At 41.7% G+C, this 23,214-nt stretch overlaps 1 long non-coding RNA gene across 2 annotated transcripts in view; it reads right to left on the reverse strand.

The window, feature by feature from the left end:
- Positions 1-22,746, reverse strand: part of LOC119260956 (uncharacterized) — a 38,741-nt gene extending 15,995 nt beyond the window's left edge. The window contains exons 1-4 of one of the 2 annotated variants that reach the window (XR_005128867.2): positions 22,592-22,746; positions 15,408-15,515; positions 6,036-6,133; positions 4,956-5,027 (exon numbers count right to left, since the gene is read on the reverse strand). This is a non-coding gene — a long non-coding RNA (uncharacterized LOC119260956). Of the gene's footprint in view, positions 1-4,955; positions 5,028-6,035; positions 6,134-15,407; positions 15,827-22,591 lie in introns of those variants that run through there. The other variant, XR_005128866.2, reaches the window with a different exon arrangement.
- Between the last annotated feature and the right edge of the window lie 468 nt (positions 22,747-23,214).

Consider the following 23,214-nt stretch of genomic DNA (forward strand, 5'->3'; position numbering starts at 1 on the left):
ATGATGCTAGTTCAATCATCAAACCTGTGACTCTTCCTTCTTCATCTGCTCTGCCTACCTGGTTCACAGATTACAAAACATGGTTGAATCACTGATCTCACTTCATCTTCACAACCAGTGGAGTTGTCAAAAAAGAGCTGAATCCCACCGCCCCATTTTACAGAGGTAGAAACCAGCTCAGATCCCAAGCTGAGTCCTAGCTGGCCACTCAGGTGTTTGGAGAACACCTCTCAGCTCATCATCACCACATCCTGCGTTTTTTTTGTTGTTGTTGTTTTTTCCTCACTAGGTCAGCAATTTCTTACAAAGGATATAACACAAACACAGCCAGTTGGAAGAGATGTATAGGATAAGATATGGGGCAAGAGGGAGGTATGACCCTCCATGACCTTTCCAGACATTCTCTCCAAATCTCCACATCTTCACCAACCTGGAAGCACCACAATGTGGTTTTCATAATAAAGTTGAGTAACCCTTTCAAAGCATGATCATCAAAGGGGCTGATTAAATCAAGTTCCATATGTATGAGTAGTTAATAAATTGCTGAAGAGCTGAATTCTTTTCATCTGCAACAGTGGTTTCTGAGGTTTTACTAATTAAGCTCTCATTCCATAAACACGGTGAATGCAATGGGCAGCTTTTCATCTGTTTTTAGGCAATTAGCATTCTTACATCAAGTTCATAGATTCCAGTCACAAGCAGGGAATCTTCACAGTTTACTTCTGTGTAGTCTCTTCTTGGGTAGATTTAACTGTCCACCCCAGATTTAAACCCCTCCCCCCCCACCACACACTCACATTTCAAAATGTTAAGAATAATACAAACCTTCCTCCTTAATACTTCCTCTGAGGGTCCTAATTGACCTAGGGTCACTTATGTATAGGTTCTGAGCAAATTATATCTAGGTCTACGCTCGGGAAAGGTATCAGTGAACATCAGATAAACACTAAGTTCAGTCACACCCAACATCGTGTTCAAAGCCTGCTGTTGCAATGCAATTTGAAATCTAAAATATTGCTTGAAATAAATGAGCTACAATGTTGGGCAGGCAATCTTTCCTCTAATCCATGGTTTATTATAGTGATACTTAGAATGGAGGGGTTATTAGGCTTATACAATTTCCAGAACAAAAGACAGTTGTATGCCTTTGGCTGAAGGATATAAAGATAATATTTTCCCTTTTCTAAGAAACATTTTGTACACTATGAACCTAGATACAGGAAAGCAAACTATTTCCTTCTGAAAGAAAACAGGATATATATTTAGTTCCGGATCATTTCCCTTAGTAGCACATCCCAGTGTCTATTATGGTCATATCACCAACAATTATGATATGTGTATAGGCTTTTTTTTAAAGTTTACAAAGTTCTTTATGTTATTTTATTTTAGTCTCCCACCAACGATGTCAGCACTGTTCCCTTTGCTCACAACTGGGAAGACCCAAAACACACAGCAGTTCATGACCTGTCCCAGACCCCCCACCTCAACAGTAGCAGGCACTCCAGACTCAGAGACACCCCTTATCCCCCACCACCTAGGGGCAGCAGCTGGAATGCCTTGCAGGTTCTGTCATGCAGCTTCCTGAGATTTTGGGGGGTAGAGTTTTCTGAAAGTTTCATGTTGGAGGAAGAGAAAGTGTTAATTACCACATTACTTTGAACTATAATCACTACTAAATACCTGATAACAGATTTCTAATTTACCTGGTTAATGAATTGGCTAAGATAATAAGCTGCTCAAGAGCTATAAATTAGTTGCTTTTATTTCAAGGGTGTGTAAACCTTATGCCTGGCCATTCTAGAGAGGAACAGGAAGTTGATTCGATAGTTGTGAGGTTTTCCTTGCCTTTCCCCCATAAGCCCTTTTTGGACACGGGCACACTCTGTGTCTAAACAATGTAGCCATTATTACAACTCCATGATACAGAATCTGATCTTTAATGCTAGAAAATAAATTATATTATAATGCTCCACAATATTGGCCCTGTCTAAACTACCTCTCTGGGGTCACATTTTCAGGGTCAAGAACAAACTAACTCACCCACACTTTACAATTGAACAAACGTGATAAGAAATAAGGAGGCTGGTGCCAGGGCAGACTTATGGGTGTGTCACTGGGTAGTAGATAAGGGTCCCCTTCCCCGAGCAGGTTCTGCTCTTGGTAAACATTCTGCTGTCACCATCTTGAAATTCTTAAGTTTTGAACACGGGACTCCTCATTTTCATTTTTCATTGAGTTCCTCAAATCATGCAGGCAGTCCTGCTTGGCCTCAGGATATTAGCCTCAGAGACGGTGACCCTGTGCACTTGGCCAGAGTCTACCAAGATTTTAGGTCCCTGGAAAAAGCTTGGGGAGAAGGCAACACAGTGCTGTCGATCCAAGTTGTGGGCTCAGGACTGCATTAGGGCCACAGAGCCCCAGTCCTCAGCAAGAGCAGAGGGCGCTGCTCACCATCCACCAGAAGGTTCCATCTCACTTGAAGCCAATGACACAGAGGCCTGGAGTGTCTTACAAATGCCAAGAAAGTATGGAGTGTCCCCAAGAACATTGCTTGTCTCTTGTATGCAGTCCTTTCTCCACATATCTACAACTTAACCCAGTCACTGTGCTGGCTTTTGTCAAATGGGAAATAGGTTCAGTATCCAATAGGCTACCAGCTTTTGGATTCTTTGTAGCCTTTTATTTCAGAAAGCATATTTTTAAAATTTAAAGTTTTTTACTTATTATGAAAAGTAATATTTGCTGCAAATATTTTCTTCATTGCTGAAGAACAGAAAAAATTTAAAAAATCACTCATAGTCCCACTCCCTAGAGATGCTCATTATTAACATTTTAACACACATATTTAAAAAAAAAATTGAATCACTATGCATGAAGTCATATAGCTGCTTTTTAAAATGTTTTCAGAATATGGCCCCATTACTTTATAACGTTAAATCTACCCACCCAATTTTAATCAAATTTATAGTTTATTGAATTAAATGTTATAGCCTGATATTTAGATTGATTCTCATTTTTTGCTATTTTGAACAGTGCTGTGATGAACAGATTTACAGGTAAATGAACAGGCCTATAGGTAAATTCTTTCAATCATCCATGACTACTGCTTTTAATAACTTTCTAGAATTGAGTTTTCTGAGTAAAATAAGAGAACATATTGAGAGACACTTCCTGCTGCCAGGCAGAGCTGCTACACCAATCTCCATGCCCATCGGAGGTCTCTCTGAGTTTGGGAAGTGTTAGAGTGCTGTGGAGATGGCTGTGTGAGTGGCTGGAAAAGTGTGATTCACACCTACAAGAGGCTCCTTCCAGACTTTCCTGGAATTCCAGAATTGCAAAGAGTCAGTAGGATGGGGGTGTAAATGGCTGTAGTTTGTGATTTGTAATGGAGGCAACTACTCTGTGAAAATTATACTGAAGAGATTGTTGCCAAGGGTTTGCCCAAATATTCTATTTGCCTATAATTGCACCTTCTAGTTATTTGTAACTGTGATCACATGGTGCTGAATCAAGTATTTATAAAAACCACCATAAACCCGTGTCCTGTAATTTGAGAAAACAAAACAGAACAAGACTTCAGGGTTTTTTTTTGTTGTTGTTGTTCCTTATTCAATCATTAGTAATTATTGCTTGGCTTGGATTCTGAACTGGCTTCTCCTTCCAGTTACCCTTAAGACTTTTTTTGTCATTTAGAGAGATAGAGGTTGTAAAAGCTATACATGTCCATTCAAAAGTGAGCTCCCTAAACTTCAGCTTCTTTCATAAATAAAAATTTCAGCTCAAATCTCTTTCATGTTTATAAATACTGAACCTCAAAATCCCCAAATCCCTCTTTGTATCAGATTTCTCTTTAGGGAGTCCATTAGCAATCCTTTTCCACAAAGCAGACCTGCATCTGGGCTTGGGAGGGATCAACGAAAAATCAATGAAAGGGAAATACAAGTAAGTCTACCAGAGCACAGTGGAAATTTAGAGGCTCAGTCAATCATTAGCACCTTCATATTTATTTATTTATTTTGTAATCAACAAATATGTTTTATTGTACCGTAGGGGCAATGGATATAAAATAGAATGAGAATTATTAAAAATTATTATAGATTGCACAATCTTTGCAGTAAGTGGATGTGTGATGTACAACATCCTTTGAGGATCAATCTCCCTGGTGGGTTATGGATGATACTTCAGGAAAACATTCTAATATCAGGAAGAACCTTTACCCACCAACAGGCTGGCAGTCATTTTCAGTGACTAGGGGTTTGGGTCTGTGGTTTGTTTACTTTCCTACACAAAAATGCAGTGGTTTATATGACCTCTCCAGCGGACTCTTAGACTCCTGTGGTACAATGGCTTATTCTTTTGAAAATGCATTACATATGAATTAACTATTTGTCATTAATAATAGTATGCATTATTTTCTTCCCCCATCTCTTTTTCCCTTCTCTTCCACATATTCCTGTTCTGTTTCCAGCTCCTTGCCTACAGTAATTTGCTTTTAAGAGCTTACTCACACATCTCTTTTTAGTTTCCTTTGTCACAACTCCAACACATTTCCTTTTATATTTGTGATTTTTGCTTAGCTTTTCTCTCTTGTTTTTTTTTCCCACTAGACCTTGTTTATTTTTGTTTTTCTCCCAATGGTCTAATTTTTCTCCATGCCTGTCACATTTAATTGAGATTTGTTGCATGATTAAGATGAAGAAAGTCTTTTCTTCTCATGCTCAAAAAAGAAACCACCACTCCATAGTTTCAGTTTCTCCTAGATTACTGCCTCTCTTGCTTCGGCTCCCCAGTCTTTTATAAGCCCAAGCAAAGAACTGCTTTGTGCTCTGCATAGAACATTCCAGGGACATGTAGGTTCAAGACTTGTTCTTCAGAAAACTCCTTTTATTTTCTTAAACATAATGGAGGATCCTTAGCACTAACTTCATCTCTTTCTCGTTCCCACTGCTACTTACAGATGTTGAGAGCTGGAATTCACCCTTCTTGTCAACAGGAAAGTTGGTGGCCTTGAGTTCATCAATCAGAACCTAAAAGATGTTTAAAGAGAGTTGTTAAGCTCAGATTATCACTCTGAGAGACTCTCTATTTCATAGGAGAACCTGAATGGCATTGGAAAATAATCTTGGAACAGTAAATAGTCATGCTGTGCTTTTCATGGGTAACAGTTCACTTTACATGCAAATCTTTATTTCTGGACATGTTTCACTCTTTAGGAGACTCTCTGGAACATGAATTTTCCTGTGAGGGGAATGCCATATACATTTTATGAGGTCTTATTCAAGACCATTCTGAAATGAGTGTGTGGCAGGGGGGAGGCGGGGCGGTAGGAGAGAGGGAAGGGGAATATGATGAATTCTAAAATGCAGAGTATCTCAGGCTCTCCACTGAGTCATTTCCTTATTTTTATTAATTGACTTAGACCCAACTACAGAATGGAAAGCTATTTTTATGCATTTGCTCACAACTGAGAGCTCTAACACAAGATTAAAGTGACATAATTTGCCAGTTTGAGAAAGAGAAAAAATGCCTTACTATATTTCTTTAAATTAGGCTGACAGTATGTTTCATATTTTCAGATTAACTTTGCCTTCTCAAACATTCAGAGATAGATTAAGAATAATCTAGGGCCTCCATGGTGGCCTAGTGGGTTAAGTCTCAGCACTGTCATCACTGAAATCTGAGTTTGCTCCCTGGCAGGAGGGCTACCCACATGGTGCAGCAGACCTCTCCTGTCTGCTCACTGCTCCTCTCAGCAGTGTATTTCAGTAGATCCGCCTGTTCTGCTCCCCACTCTGTCTCTGGTGAATCCTCTTACTCCCTGCACCTCTGACCTACACCCTAGTTCTTCTATGCAGAAATATTTAAAAAAAAAAGTATTTGGGGGATGTAACGATACTTGGAGATAAAGGTGATATTCTATCATTTCCCCTCTCTTTGGCATCCTTGTGACATTTGTCCTCATGCTTGACATTTTCAGAGTGGGATTGAGTGAACCTCTTCAGATACAAATTACTCTGTAATAAAATGTGACTCACTTCTCCACTCTGTTGTAGAAGTCATCAAGGCAGTAACTCAAGTGTGTGACTGACTCAGTAACTGCCCAGCATCATCTTCATTGAAATTATCCTGCAATCTAAAAATTAGAGATGAAATAACCCATGAAGTCATCCTGACCAAGTTGTTCTCGGCTAGACTATGATTCTTTTCTGGGGCATATTTTCTATTACTCTTTCAATTTAGTTTATCATCATCAGTCATGCAACAACTTTGATCAAGAATTTGGCAAATTTGTTCCCACTAGCTGTGAAATGACAGGACCTATCACTAAGAAGCACAGCACATCTCTTGAGATGAAGTAACGTTTAATTTTCAGAGGAATAACAGATTGCAGGATAGTGGATAAAACTCAAGAAAACTTACAGGACATTTAAGGAAGTTATTCATGAAGTTGTGACACTGACTAATCTTGTCAGCGTCTAGACAGTGGAGTAGCCATGTTTATCAGGGGTGGAATTTGTCCAGGCCTGGGGCCTGGAGCAGTGGAAAAAAGTGAATGTGTCTGAGGGACAGCATTACCCACTGAGCCACCTTCTCCCTTCCACTTGCCAATGCCTGGCTTAGGCAGACTAGATGCATTCAGGGAAGGGAAATGATTAGGTGGGGAGGGCAGACTAGAGTGTGCAGAGGGCTCAGGTAGATGTCAGTTCTAAAACTGCAGGTCTGCCATGACTCTGCATCCTCTGCAAGATGATCTCCAGATCTCTTAGTATGGCAAAAATATGGCCATCAAGATTTCATTGAGGCCTCCCTGGAGGCACAGGGGTTAAAGACAATGCTATTGCCAGCCACTGCAGCATGAGTTTGATCCCCGATTGGTCGGGGGGGAACAACCCATACGATGCAGCAGACCTCTCCTGCCTTGTCCCACTGCTCACCTCAACAGTATATTTCAGTGAATCTGCCTGTTCTGTTCCCCACTCTGTCTCTGGTGAATCCTCTCATACCCCGCACCTCTGGCTTACACCCCAGCTCTTGTATGCATAAATAAATATATCTTAAAAAAAAATAGGTTTCACTTGACCTCACTTATTTCTTTCTTGATTCCTTGATCATTCGGGTCCCTCTCTCTGGATTGCCCGACTCCCTTGTCTACCTAGAATATTTGGTTTGCCTTTTAAAATTCGATTTAACTCTCATTGTCTTCAGGAACATCTCACAGACCCCAGAGATAGAGTCCATAACTCTCTCTTTACTGAATGCACCCTTCTTTGGTTATACTTATCCAAAGCAGTGCAATTTGTTTATTTGTTTAACTTGTCTGCTTCCCCTAATGGACTCCCTAAGGTTAAACCTCTCCCTGTAGTTGTGTTTGTACCTGTTGTGGCTAGCCCAGAACCTGGCGCATAGTAAAAACTTACTGAATGTATGTAGAGTGAATGAATGAATAACTGAATAAATGAAAGAAGAGACACATCTTTGGTGTTATGATTCTAGGAGGCAGAGCATCTAGACATGTCAAAGGGTGTGTCTATATCGTGGAGGATTTAAAAAAAGAGTCTTTGATTTGCATTTCCCTGATTACAAGTGATGTTAAACATTTTTTCATATGCCTGTTGGCCATTTGCATTTCCTTTTAAGAGATGTTTCTTTTTAGCTCTTCTGCCCATTTTTTAAAAAAATGATTTATTAATTTATGCATACAAGAGCTGGGGTATAGGCCAGAGATGTGGCAGGGGCGGGGGTGGTGAGAGGATTCACCAGAGACAGAGTGGGGAACAGAACAGGCAGATTGACCAAAGTTTACTGCTGAGGGGAGCAGCAGGCAAGTCAGGAGAGGTCTGCCGTGCCATGTGGGTTGCTCCCTGGCCAGCCAGGAATCGAACTCATGCTGCAGAGGCTGAGGAGTGCTTCATAGTGTGGTACTTAACCCCTTGCGCCACCAGGGAGGCCCTTCTGCCCATTTTTTGACTGGGTTATTTGCTTTGTTTTTGTTGAGTCTCAGCTCTTTGTAGATTTTTGTGATCAGTCCTTTATCATTAGTGTTATGTGCAAAAATTTTCTCCCAATCAGTGGGGTTTCTCTTTGTTTTGGTTACTGTCTCTTTTGCTGTGTAGAAGCTCTGTAATTTGATGTAGTCCCAGCTGTTTATCTTTGCCTTCACTATCATTGCTTTGGGTGATATGTCTTTAAAGATGTTACTGAGGTGTATGTCATGTAGTGTTTCGCCTGTATTTCCTTCTATATATTTTATGGTTTCAGGTCTTATGTCTAGTTCTTTAATCTATTTTGAGTTGGTTTTGGTGCATGGTGTGAGGTAGTAGTCAAGCTTCATTCTTTTGCATGTAGCAATGAAATACCATCTTACACCAGTGAGAATGGCACTGCAACAACGAATGCTGGTGAGGATGTGGAGAAAAAGGAACTCTCCTGCACTGCTAGTGGGAGTGCAAACTGGTCCAACCACTATGGAGAGCTGTGTGGAGATTCCTCAACCTACTAAAGATGGAGCTTCCATATGATCCAGCAATTCCACTCCTAGGTATCTACCCAAAGGACACAGAAACATTAATTCAAAAGGGCACCTGCACCCCTATGTTTATAGCAGCACTGTTTACAATAGCTAAGCTTTGGAAACAGCCCAAATGCCCAAAAATAGATGACTGGATCAAGAAGATGTGGTACATATACACCATGGAATATTACTTAGCATTCAAAAAAGATAAACACATGTCATTTGCAGCAACATGGATGGCGCTGGAAGGGATCATGCTCAGCGAAATAAGCCAGAAAGAAAAAGAAAATTACCAGATGGTCTCACTCATAACAGGAATCTAGAAAACCTAAATAAGGGACCAGGAAAAAGACTAATTATAATAAAGTGAAAATCAAAATCAACACGCAACTATAAACCAGAGACACACTACAGGGGGGTGGGAGGAGGAGGGAGTGGGATCAAAACAAGGAGGGGATGGGAATTGTATGGGGACTATAACCAAGATGAAAATGCATACATTGTGCAAAAATGAAAAATGATGCAAAAATATATAAAATTAAAATAATAATAAGAAAAAGAAAAAAAGTAAAGAAAATGTCTTGAATCAAATACCTTTCCTGGCTTTGAAGGGTCTGTTGAATCAGCATGATGGGAAATTAGAAATCATCTAGTCCAATATGCCATGTTAAGAAAGAAGGCAGTTCTAAGACATTATGGACAGCCCAAAAGCTGATTTGCATTTAAATACCCCAGAACAATAACTTTCCAGGAACCCTATTCTAGTCTCAGCTGGCAATGTTTGTCTTTTATGACGAAGCATAATTTACTTCTCTGTAGCTTTCATTTGAGGAAACTCTGAGTAAAAGTGAGCAGTTATGGTTATTGCCTTATTTTTCTAGATGAAAAACACCTAAAAGTTGTCCTAGCTGTTCTCAAGGCTTATTTCCTGATTCCTTAAACCCATGACTTGACCCCCTGCTCCTTCCCCTCATGACCCCTCATGACCCCTACCAGCCAATGTGGCTTCCCAGCAAGCCCAGTGACCAGGCTTCTGTGACCACCTCCCTTCCTCATTTCCTGCCTCAATTCAGCCCAGAGACTGGCGCCTTTCATCCCTCTGCTCCATGCTTAGCAGAGGCAAATGCTCAAAGCAGAAGGTTAAAGTTGAAATTGGTTGATATAGTTGAAAAATACATACAGCACATATAAAAGAATCAAATCCACTGTAGCTTTCATTTACCAAAGCAAAGCCTGGGTGTGGAAAGTGATGTTGAATCAGTCAGCAGAGACACTACAAGCTCATATTTAGCAAGAATTTGATAATAGGAAATAGAAACCATGAAAGAAAGACAGCTTTATTTCTGTATTATTTCTTCACACACTGTTGTTAGCTGATTAAAAACCAAAACCAAATAATCTTCATTTCTAGGAGCAAAGCCCTGTCCAGTTTCAGCAAATAAATTGAACTGTAAGAGAACAAGAGACTTGTGTGGAAGATTAAAAATAAACCACACATTAAATTCTTAAGTTCTTCATGGATGATCTGAGAGAAAAAGAGCAGAGAATTTGATTCTCCTTTCTTGCAAGCAATACAAGAATGCAATCAACCAGAAAGTAGAAACTCTTCTAAAATGAGGTTATCAGCAATTAAGGAATACTTTCTGGATGATATTGATACATGCTCAGTTTTAACCAGCACATATAAAGTACATCCTAATTAAGTAACCTGTCATTTGATGACCTAGTTTTCAAATTATTTTCTTAATATTGGCAGTGAGTTTGCATTGAGTGACCTCTATTCTCTTATCCAGTTCTTCCTTCTTTATAAGCTATTGGCATAATGGCTAGCTTGGGAGAAGGTCGTTACACCTTCTGCATAGCAGCTCAGATGTGGATCGCCAGTTGAGTAGAAGATGCTGGCTGTGTTGACAAGATGCAGCTAAACTTGGGATGGGGTCATGGGCTCGGGGAAGAGACTTCCCCCTCCAGGTAAGCTGGCCCAGGTGAAATGAACTTTCTCCTAGGTTCTTTATTGCAGGTACAAAGGTTGACTTACCAGTGACGCCTCTATGAGACATCCTCAGGGTTTAAACTCTTGGTAAAATTCAAGAACACAGTCCAGGGGAAGCAAGAGAAAAACGGTGCAGCAGACATTGCAAGCTTTCATTTCCCCTCTTCCTTTTTCCTCATAGGTCCCTGATTTTGTGCAGGTAACTTTCCTCTCACATTTTAAAGCAACACTGAGTCCCACAGGATGAATTGTGATTAGCCCAAGGTAATCATGGCAGTCTCTTTCTCTTGTTGGTGATTAGTTTAAGATGCACATATGAAGAAATTCTGGCCCATGAGAAAAAAGATGTCAAGGCTGGTTTCTTTTGAAAAAGTAACATAGGGGGCCTCCCTGGTTGTATAAGGGTTAAGTCTCAGCGCTATCATGCTTTCACTGCTGCAGCCTGAGTTCGATCCCAGCCAGGGAACAACCCACATGGCTCAGCAGACCTCTCCTGTCTTGCCCGCTGCTCCCCTCAGCAGTGTATTTCAGTCAGTCTGCCTGTTCTGCCCCCCACTCTGTCTCTGGTGAATCCTCTTACCCCCTGCACCTCTGGCCTACACCCTAGTTCTTGTATGCAAACATAAATAAATAAAATCTTAAAAAAGAAAAAAAGACAGGGAAATGCAAATCAAAACTACCATGAGATACCATCCCACACCAGTGAGAATGGCACATATTAAAAAAAAACTAGCAACAACGAATGTTGGCGAGGATGTGGAGAAAAAAGATCTCTCCTGCACTGCTGGTGGGAGTGCAAACTGGTCCAACCACTATGGAGAGCTGTGTGGAGATTTCTTGACCTACTAAACATAGAGCTTCCATATGATCCAGCAATTCCACTCCTAGGTATTTACCCAAAGGACACAGAAACATCAATTCCAAAGAGCACCTGCACCCCTATGTTTATAGCAGCACTGTTTGCAATAGCTAAGCTTTGGAAACAACCCAAATGCCCAAAAATAGATGACTGGATCAAGAAGATGTGGTACATATACACCATGGAATATTACTCAGCATTCAAAAAAGATAAACACATGCAATTTGCAGCAATATGGATGGAGCTGGAAGGGATCATGCTCAGCGAAAAAAGCCAGAAAGAAAAAGAAAAATACCGGATGGTCTCACTCATAGCAGGAATCTAGAGAACCTAAATAAGGGACCAGGAAAAAGAATAACTATAAGAAAGTAAAAATCAAGATCAACAAACAACTATGAACCAGAGACACACTATGGGGGGGTGGGGGGCGGGGAAAGGAGGGCTTGGGGTCAAAATAAGGGGGTTATCATTGTATGGGGAATATAAAAATAAAATTTAAAAAAAAAAAAGAAAGAAAGAAAAGTAACATAAAGAGAGACACCCAGGAAGAGACAGTTTGTTATTGGCATTTCATATCTGGATGTGATGCCTACAACTGCAGAGGCGATTGTACAATAGGAGGGGAGCCAGCCTGAGGAGAAGACACAGGTGTTGAAGATGACTAAGCAGGGAAATGGCAATACCTGAGACTCGAGGCTCACTGAAACACTGAATTATCTAACGTATTTATTATGGATGAATTGTCTCCCCAAAATTAAGACATTGAAGTCTTACCTACCCTAAAGTATAACTGCATTTGGAAATAGGACCTTTATAGTGGTAATTAAAGTCAAATGAAATCAAATGGGTCTACCCTAGTCCAATCTAACTAGTCTCTCCATAAAAAAGGGGAGATTGGGGCAGAGGGATGCCTGTGCAAACAGGAGGCGACCATTTGCAAGTCAAACAGAGAAGCCTCTGGAGAAAGCAAACCTCCAACACTTTTATGTCAGATTTGCAACCTCTAGAACAAGGAGAAAATAAACTTAAGTTGTTTAAGTCATCCCATCTGTGGTCTTTTGTTTTGGCAGCCCTTGCAAACAAATACTCTCCCATCTGAGGCTTCTCGATATATAAGGGCATACAATTTGCTTGTTTGCTTGCTTGAGTCAGTGGTGTTGGGTTTTCTTTGTAATAGAGTTGTCAAAAAGAGATATTGTGGCATTATTATTTTATTACAGGTGGAAGCAAATCTGAGACGTAGCTTGAGTATCTCCCACCAAAGGCCAGAATATCACAGAACATCATCCAACTGATACTGTCATAAGCCCAAGGAGCAGCCGGTCACCCAGTGACCAGGAAGAGGCTGAACATGTTGGAGACTGGCCACTTTTTTATTTTTTCCCCAAATTCCAGTTTAGGGCTTTGACCTCTGCTATCCCAGTCTGCTGATAGCTGAACCTGATGATGGAGTCTTAACAGGATATGATCTGTGGTCAAGGGACAGAGTGGAACTGAATCATGGGTCCATTTAAACAGATGACTATGACCTCAACTTACCAAAGGAACTAATAGCATATGAAAACAAAATTTCGACCAGTTTCATGGAATGAGAATTAATGAAGTTCTATATAGTAGTTATAGTAAGCTGGTATGGGATTTACTTCTTTTCATAGATTTCCCCTTACTAATTTAGGTTTATCCCAAGTTCTGACTTCAAAGCAGGAAGTTGGGCAACCACTGGATAAAGAAAGATCAACTGGTAACATATAAGTAGCACACATATATTATCTAAAGCATAGGCTTGGCTCTGAGCTATGGAATAAGAAATATTCTTCTAAAGACTAAATGCCGAGTTATATTTGCTGAACCCAGCACAATTTTCTAGGGAAGAGTGGTCAGATTTACCATATCCATATTATTTCAAGCTTTTGATTTTTAGATTCAAATAGCTCCTCTTTGATCTTCCCACCTCCAGAAACTTTCCTCCTAACCCCTTCTGCTCCCCAATGAATTTTCCTTAGATCAGTTTTTCCCACCTTCTACCTCCTACCTCCCCTACCTCCCACCTCCATTTAGCTCTAAAACTATTGAAGACATCTTTTAGTGATCTGTTCAATCCATATTCCTCCTCTGAGAACTACTTCAGTCTAGAGGAGGGCTCCAGAAGGCTCGTATTGTATTAGGAACAGACAATCAGATTCTCTTTCATGAAGATTTGGAATTGGAAGTCCAAGTTGCTGATTGCCTCTGGTGGTCACTTGAAGAGATGTGTAAATGTGTGGGTTGGGGTGTGCATTGTTTTCTACTGTATTTATGCTGAATTCTTTTTCTAAAGCTAATGTGCAGAGAGGGAAGGATGAGCTTCTACAGAGAGTAGCTGAGATGAGAAAGCATACCAAGTCAAATGAGATGAAGGTAGACATAAGGGTTGGAAATGAGGGTTGAAGATTAGAAAACTAACTCCTGGCAACTTTTAATTCCTGGTTTCAGACCTTGGGAAGACCTAGCTGCCCATTCTGACCTTGAGATCCTCCACATCCTTTTGTTTTGAAGTTATCATACTTCTTTTGGAATACACTAGTTTGAATGATTTTCTACTGTTTGTGTCCAAAACCACCTTGGTCAAGGTCAAGGTCAAGGTAAAATTGAAACTCTTGGCTTATATTCAGCACCATCCATTCCCCGTTTGGCCATAATATGCTGTTTGCATCTCCATATCCCTCTGCAGTGCCATGTGAGATTCATTCATCCCAATCTACTTTCTTTTTTTTTAAGATTTTTTTTTATTTATGCAAGAACTGGCGTACAGTCAGAGGTACGGGAGGATGAGAGAATTCACCAGAAATAGAGCAGGGAGTATAACAGGCAGACGGACCAAGGGCACTGCTGAGGGGAGTGGCGGGTGAGACAGGAGAGGTCTGCCGCGCCATGTGGGTTTCTCCCTGGCCAGCTGGGAATCAAACCCATGTGCAGAGGCTGCGGACAGCTTCACAGCGCAGCGCTCAACCCGCTGAGCCACCGGGAGGACCCCCAATCTACTTTCTCTCCTCCTCTCACAACTTCTACATTTCTGGCTCTTTCTTTACATCATTACTTCAATTCTAAATTCTCTTCTTCTTAACCTACTTGGACCCTACACAGATTTAAAAGTCAACTCAAGTTACTTTTCTATGCAAAGTCTTTTATAGGACTCAGCCCACAACAATTTCTCTTGTATGCTTCTACAGTACTTGTTTCTGTTGCCAACTGTTTTGTAACAATAGCTTAAGGTAATCGCTTTAGTGAATTGTCTTGATGACAGAGATCCTAATAGTTTGAAAATAATATGAGAGACCAAAGAAAGTATCCCAGGATGCCAGAACAGGAGGATAATGGAAAATATATATTTTAACTATTACCATCAATAAAATAATACCCAGTGTGTGGGAAACCATAAATATGTTAACTTATTTAACAATGCCTACACTGAGCATGCTAAGACAATTAGATGAGAGGAGACAGAGATGGAAAAGCAAGAGAAACTAAAGGAGAACATTGGACATTCAGGTTTTGGAGAGGTGGAGATCATAGGAACAGGAGTCGATAAAAGTGAAGATGAAAATGAAATGACATGGAGGCAGAAACCTTTCTTTTTTTTTGTCATTCTGATAAAATAAACATAGACTCTGACACAACCTACTCTTTCAGGGACAAGTTAAGAGGGTGAAACAAATAAACAGTGGGGTAAGCAGGAGGACACAGACAACTGTTTTTCCCATTCCATGGAGACATAGAATGCTCAGCCTCTGACCCAAGATGCTCCAGTCTTTAGAAGATATAATCTTAGCGACAAATTACTAATTTTAATTGTCAATATGTGTATCCTTTTAACCCTGCCCACTCAACAGTATTCACTCAACACAAAATGTACTGTCCTCTCTATTAGCAAATGGCACATTAACACGTATGAGGCAGGGACACACATCTCCCAATGTAGACTGCAGAAACCCACAGCCAACATTTGCTAACACAGGCCATGTAGACATAGCCATGTAGAAGAGACTGTTGTCTCTTTGACTCACCACGCGTCCTTGAGAGCTCCCTGCTTGCAGCTGTCTCTGGGGCTCCCAAGGCTGATGTTTGATGATTTGTAGCTAGGTTTGGGTTCTTTTCCCTCTCAATGTCTGCTCCTGAAAGTTAAGATAACCAAGAGCATGTGTGTTGTTCAGCATATACCCTGGTTGCCATGTAGAGATATCATTCTAGAAGGATTGAAGCCCAGAACTTATCACGCTTTGCATCTATTTCCTCTCCTGGGACATCATTATCCAGTTGTATCAGATATCAAAGAAATCTGAAGGGGAAAAATTTTACATCCTGTGTTCAACCCTGTTCATAGGACGTTTTTCGTTTGTTCTTTCAGTCTCAACCCATGTGGAGACCAACTCTGTACCAAGTCTTGATCCTGAGTAACCCCAAACAACCTGGAGAATTTATATATATATAGTATAGATGAATAGACCCTCTTTGTTCTTAGAATGGTTTATGTAAATAGAGAGTAAATTCTCTTTAGCATTCCATTTCTTGCCCCCCATGAATGCCCGAATTCTCTTAGATCATTGTATCTTAGAGATGGCATGAAACAATAAGACCCACTTCTTAGTTCTTCTTTCCCACCTGAGAAATTTACAGATGCTGCCTGTCGTGTGGGAGGCATCTTTCATTTGGGATGTCACACTACTTGTGGAATAACTACTTGTGGAGTAACCGTGCCAAGGCTGGCACGGTTCTCAGGCCACTGTCAGGATGCCCTGGAAGTGGTCCTGCCTTCTCTGCTGCCTTGAAGAGTCAATTTTTCCTTAAATGGACAGATCTACATTCTGTTTTTACTCTACCCACCTTCAAGGTCACAGCACACTTATGGGGTATAAACTGTTACCTTGAGGAGATAATATTTGTATTTTTTAATTCTGTAAACTTGGGCTCCTGGAAAAGTTAAGCATCTTCTCCCAAGTCATACCAAATTTGGTATGGTGTTCCTGGTCTTGAAAATCCTTTAATTGAAGAATTTCAGCTGCCAGTGCAGCTAATTGAGTTTGTATGATTCATTGTCCAAACACAAGTTACAATTCTGTGATGAAATAAGAAACTAATTTCCCCCCAAGACTCAGATACCACAGATATGACTGAAAGGTTCGCTGCAAGGTCAGTTCCAATCCTGTCCAATCCTGATCAACTCATCCTGAAATTGCAAAGCAGGAAATTTTAGGTTCAAAGAGGTATTGGCAGCTCTTTGACAAGTATTTGTCAACTGATTAATACAGACTCAACACAAGCTACCATCTTTGAAGAGTCTCATTTTCCTTTAGATAGATGTTGATGAACCCAAGTTGGTTAAAAAAAATTGTCAAATGCAGAAAAATATCAATGGTTTGAAAAAAAAAGTGTACCCTCCCTCCTGGATACATAACTTGGGGTGCCCAGTACAACATGAACATGCAGGATCCTTTCAAAATGTTTTAAGAATTTCAAGATGGTGGTTGGAGAAGAATGAATTGAGCATGGACCTCCTTCTAAGAACAGGCCCTGGGAAGCTGACCCATTCCTCATCTGATGGAGATACATGAGTCAGTTTATCAGGTACTGTAGCTACTACCTCTGTCAATGTGTGATTTCCTATCATGTCACCACAACCATAGGACTAGGATTCCTAAGATAAAGAATAATGGGGACCAGGGTTTCAAAGCATTTGGGTGGTGGCTTGGGAGACTTGGTTTTAAGAAGGGAGAGGAGTGATTTGCAGTTAGCAGCATTTATTTGAAGCAAATGAGTAATTCTGAAATGGTGTCAAGAACACTTGAAAAGTTTAATTTCTTAAATAGGGTACATATTCTTCTCAAACGTACATTCTTTGTAGCTTAATCAGACAAGTACTAATTCAACGACTGTTTCAAGACCTTCCTACATGTCCACTGTTGTTCGAGGTGCTGAGATGCAGTTATGGGCACAACAGATGAAATCTCTGCCTTGAGTCACTTAATTCTAGTGGCAGGAGGCAATCATCTGGTAATGAATACTTGCTGATATATGATAGGGCTATAAAGAAAAATAAAACAAAGGAAGTAAGAGAATAGAAAGTAACTGGATGGGAGTGGACAGAGCTGAGGTTGTTGGGGGAGACAATGAAGACGAGGTTTGGCAGGCCAGGGGTCATGTCAGTGACCAGAGGAAAGTGAGGGGCTTGTGCCAGAGCTGATTCTGACAGGTGTGTTTCTCCAAAACCAAGTTCTAAGGCCAGGTTCCACCTCTTGCAGGATTGATAGGTATTTTAGTTTACTTTTGACATGAAGATAATTTATTTTTACAGAAAATAATTTGAGGGTCCTCCCTGGTGGTGCAAGGGGTGAAGACACAGCCTATGAAGCTATCCGTAGCCACTGCAGCACGAGTTCGATCCCCCACCAGGGAGCTACCCACATGGCACAGCAGACCTCTCCTGACTCGCCCACTGCTCCCCTCTGCAGTGTATTTCAGCAGATCTGCCTGCTCTGTTCCCCACTCTGTCTCTGGTGAATCCTCTCATCCTCCACAACTCTGGCCGATACCCCAGTGCTTGTATGCATAAATAAATAAATCTTTAAAAAAAATAATTTGAGTAGTCTGTTCACACACAGAGACTTCCTGCGGTTGCTACCGGAGGAGGTGGGGGTAACATCCTCAATCTTCCTTATTTTCATTCCTGAGCAGGCAAGGGATCCAGGAGCCTTGGTCCGATGTCTTCTTGTGGCCAGAATCTGCTGTGGACGGCAGTGAAGCCCAGTTCCTGGCACCTGCGGGCCACATCTTGGGCAGCAAGCATGGCAGCAGGAGAGGATTTGTTTCAATCAGCCTTCACCTTGCAAATGGTTTCCTTGCCAGAAAGATCAGCCACGTGGACAAAAGTGTCATTGAAAAATGCAAAGATACGGCAGATACCAAATATATTTTCTCCTTGAGCCGGAGTTTTGAGGCCAATGACCCGTTCTCCCTTCTTATCCTTCCCCTTCCAAGGCACCACTGCTGTGAATCTTCTCCAGAATCCACATAATCATTTTTAATGCAAACTTATTTTCAATAGCATTAAAAATTTTCACAGATACACACCATCTTGTTTAATGAGTAAGGTAAATAAATAAAGGCATTTTAGCCATACTTTGTGAGTGGGGAATTGAGGTGGAGGGAAGCTAAGAAATCCACTCCATGTCTGATGATGAGTTGATGGCAGAGGTGGGACTAAGAGGCTGGGGTTCCAGTCTCCTCGCCAATGCTGCTGTGACACAGACTATAGGGTGGTCTTATGGAAAGACGGAAGGAAAGCAGCAGTGGCAAGACTGGAAAGGTTATGTGTCCCACAGTGGGATTCACATATCTTGAGGAAAAGGATTTGCTCTAATTCTCTGCTCTTCTTTTTTGGGAAACCAATCATCTTATTGCAAAGCAAGACAACTTTATGGGTTTGGTGCTTAGCTTGAAGCATTCAACCTAGTTCAACTTGAAAACTGTTAAGGGTGGTGAAGCCCCACAATAGTTTTTATGGTCTGCATGTAGATTGTAACGGTGAGTATTCACCAACATCAACAACAATAATAGTATCACTAATTGTTTGCTATGACTGGTGCTATTCTACACACTTGAGAACTTGCTCTTTCATCTTCAGTATGACTATGTAATGGAGACTATTATTACCCTTAGATAAAGGAACTGAGGAACTGGGGTGATGAGTAACTCAATAGGTAGAGTTACTCATCAAAGTCAGACAGGTCATTGCTGCCTTACCCTGATGCTCAGCACCCCTGGTTCTCACACATGATAGCAGTTTCTTACTAGAAGCTCCTGGCACTCTCTAGCTGAGGGCTGCCTCTGACCTTAAGAACATACTCTTGGGCCTCCCCTCAGCCTCTGCAGCGCCGGTTCATTCCCCGGCCAACGGCGAGGGTCCCACCAAAAAAAAAAAAAAAAAAAAAAAGAACATACTCTGCATAGAACAGGGCAGGGAATTTCTAGGGAAATAGTGCCCCTAGGGATAGCTCCCAATCATTCAAACTGGATAAATACCCCAGCACCCTGATCCCCTTGAGGAGGACATTTCTGCAGCATGCTGTATATTGTCTTCTAAAGGTCCTTATTGGATTTGAGCCCCGTTTGCCCACAGAGTAGAAGTCCCCCTTCTCACACCTTATATTTGCTGTGTTTCATTCTATCTGTCACTTGCTTGCTGATGCTTCCTGGTGTCATCTCCCAAATAAAATATTTACACACAAATCTTTATCTCAGGATCTGTGTCTGGAGATGCAAACCAAAGACAGTGGGGTGAACTGAAAGTAATCTAGAAAACAGTCCACAAATGGGATTTGGATTTGGGTAGATCACTGGCCAGAAGGTAAGAAGGAGCCTTTGTTGGTGGTAAATGAGATGATGAAAATCCCTGTTACATTGGAGCATTACAATTACTAAGTCTTGCCTGGGGGATTGGGAGGGAGTATGGAAGGAAAGGGGTGACCTGGCTTCTGTAATAGCTCTGAACTTTGAAGATTTTGGGGGTAAAGTAACTAGAAAGATAGAGGAATTGGTTGTCTGTTGTTAGCTATGATAATAACTCCGAAGACAGAAAATAACAGGTTCATGTCAGTGAACAATGAGAAGGGAAAGAGTTCTCTGTATGAGAACATAAAGAAGCTCACATCTTCTGCAACTGGAGAGAGACTCACATCTGCCAGGTCTATAATTTGATTGTAGACATGACAGGCGTAGAGGCAACAGTATGGGGTCTTTCTTACCCAGGCTGATCTAGTTACTGCTGCATCTAAATGAATGACCTGTTAATGAGAGAGATGGATGCTTGGCTCTCCACTCTGTACCATCCCTCCAGGAGTCAACTCATCCCTTGGTGGAAAGATGGTTATATTGGACCCTTCCACTTGGAAGCAGACAAACTCATGCTTCCCAGGATGTCTATATTTGCTGGGTGTGGGTTTACCTCCCCCAGCCCATCCTGCCTCTGACAGCATCTTTATCCAAGACTCACAGAGTATCTGGTTTACCAACACAGTAATTTAAATAACATCACCTCAAACCCAAGGAGGAACTTTATGGTGAAGAAGTAGAAGCAGTAGTCATAGAACTACAGAATCTATTGATCCTACCACACACCACATCATCTGGAAGCTGTTGGCTTGGTAAAATTCTGGAATGACCTCATAAGAGCTTACTCAAGATGCCAGAGAGCTTAGTTAAGATGCCAGCTGGGAATGATTCATGATAATTTGGACATTGGTCTTCAGAATGAAGTGCATGCATCAAGTCATTATCTGGTGCTTCTGTGCTTGGTGGGTAGAATAAACACACAGATGTAGGAAATAAAGTAGGAAGTGGTCCTCTCACCATCATTCCTAGCGACCTACTTAGGGAGTCTGTACTTCCCGTTCCTACAGCTTTGGTTTCTATTATACTAAAGATCCGGGTTCTTGAAGTGAATGGGAGTAGAAGGTGGAAAGAATATCTCTACAAAGGAGCGTAGTCCAAATTTCACTAAATCTAAAGTTACGTCTATTCCCTGATATCATTTTAAGCTCCTGGTTCAGCAGCCAGCAAGTCAAAGAAAAGAGCTTCTCTTCTGGCAGGGATAATTGACCCTTATCATGTCAAGGAGGTAGGTTTATGTCTATGGTGTGGGACCAGGGACTTGTCTTGAACTCAGGCATTATTCTGGCTCCCTCTTGCTGCTTCTAGACTTTGAATGGGCAATTGCAGCAACTGTAGCCTGATGAGGAAATGGCAAGAGTTCAGACCCCTGAAGGATGGTGGCCTGGTCTATGCCAGTAGGCACATAAACTAGACAGCATGAGGCCTAGCTGAAGGCCAGGGAACTCTAGAGTGAGGGGTCAAGGACCCAGATAATCAATGGCAGAGTTAGAACCTTAGGCCTAACTGCAGCAGAAAGAACTGGTGCTTGTGTCACTAGTGAGCCAATTATGCATTCTTTTTATCCTCTTGAACACTGTGGCCAGTCACCTTGAAAACTCAGATGCATGGGATGAGAAGCGTGGACTGTAGCAGATGCTACGGGCCCTCCACTCCCATTCTCTTGGCTCTCACCGGCCCCACTCAGGTAATCAGGACTTCTATGGTCTCAGCAGCAACTTGGCCTGTAAGGGCACAGATCAGAAATCCCAGGGAGTTCACTTCTTAGAGGGTAGCCCTCAACTAACGCAGAATGGGAGTTGGCAGGTAAATGTCCAATCCTTACCCCCAGGAATGCCTGCGGAATACCTCCTGGGTAGCATACACCTTTACACACACTACCTTGACTGTATTCCCTTCCTATATCACTTCCGCAGATCCTGCTCAGTGCCCCCTGGCACCTGTCAAATAAACCACTTGCACCCAGATCCTTGTCAGAGTGAACCCAAACTCCAGAATGGCCCAGCCAGGCAGTTTGACTCCAGACCCTCCTTTATTTTTTTATTATTTTTAAAGATTTTATTTATTTTTATGTTGAAGAACTGGGGTACAGGCCAGAGGTGTGAGAGGTGAGAGGATTCACCAGAGACAGAGTGGGGAGCAGAACAGGCAGAACTAATGAAATACACTGCTAAGGGGAGCAGTGGGCAAGACAGGAGAGGTCTGCTGCGCCATGTGGGTAGCTCCCTGGCCCACCAGGGATTGAACTCATGCCACAGAGGCTGCGGACAGCTTCCCAGTGCTGAGACCTAATCCCTTGCACCACTAGGGAGGCCCCGGATCATGCCTTTAATCACCACATGTGATTATAGAATTATTTCCAAAATAGAAAAAGTGCCAAAGAAGAGGCTCCAAATAGCTTCAAAGCCACTCTCAGAATAAAACTACTCCAACTTTACAAGCTCTGCTGGCCAACTGTTAATGTTTTACAGAATGGTACTTCATTTGGTGCCACCCTCTGTGGCAGAGTTTGTGGCCACTCATTGGAATGTCTCTTCCTTTCCCATAAGATGTGAATCTGTCTAACATTTTTTTTTTTTTCACATTTGGGGAAAATGTGAGGCCCCTATCCCTCAAATAATTGCAGGTATGGGAAGCAAAATTGTTTAATTCTTTAGTTGATTCTACCAATCAAGTTAAATGTTGTCCCAGATACAGAGCAAAAGACTAATTCCTCCATATCCAAAGCTTCCTTAGGATCTTTGTGATTTATCCTCATCCTCTGAGGGGAAAAAGAGATTACAAGGAAGCAGAAAGGATCACTTACCCATCTCTCTGTAACAGACGTGGGGAGGCTGTGGCCATCTTGCGTTTGGTTTACCTCTTGCTGAAGCCTTGCAGTCCCATCTGGAGTCTGAGCTGGGGTAACAAATCCCATTCTGAATAGATATTGACCCTGGAAGGGACTGGCGCCTTTCTTAGGGAAGGAGGCAATTGCCTGTGAGCCGGGAATCTGAGCTTTGTGGCCTGGAGTCACAGGATCTGGCTGGGCTGACTTGTGGAGGAAGCCTGTAGGCTACATCTTGGTTTTTCCATAAACTACTTTGGTAGTAAAATGTAGAACCCAACTCAAGATTAATTTGCCCCTGTGCTTGGTTTGAGTCCCAGTTCCACCACTTACTTGGCATTACTTAACTTCATTAGGTTTCAGTGCCATCAGCTGTAAAAGAGAGACAATAACCCTATCAGCCAGGCACTCAGCAAGAATTAGATGTAGTCCCAAATTGAGAAGAGTTCAACAGAGACTATTTGCCAGTGCGGGCAGGTTATCAGAAACCAACATCACATAACATCAGGGAGCCTAGCACTGCCTGAGGCCACAGGTTGTAGCAGAGTGGAGAGTAACCAGGATCTGCCTGCAGGAGGGGGCTGTGTGACAGGAGCGGAGGC

This window comes from Talpa occidentalis, unplaced genomic scaffold (assembly GCF_014898055.3).
Source record: "Talpa occidentalis isolate TD23 unplaced genomic scaffold, MPIMG_talOcc4v2.1 talOcc4.6, whole genome shotgun sequence".
NCBI lineage: Eukaryota > Metazoa > Chordata > Mammalia > Eulipotyphla > Talpidae > Talpa > Talpa occidentalis.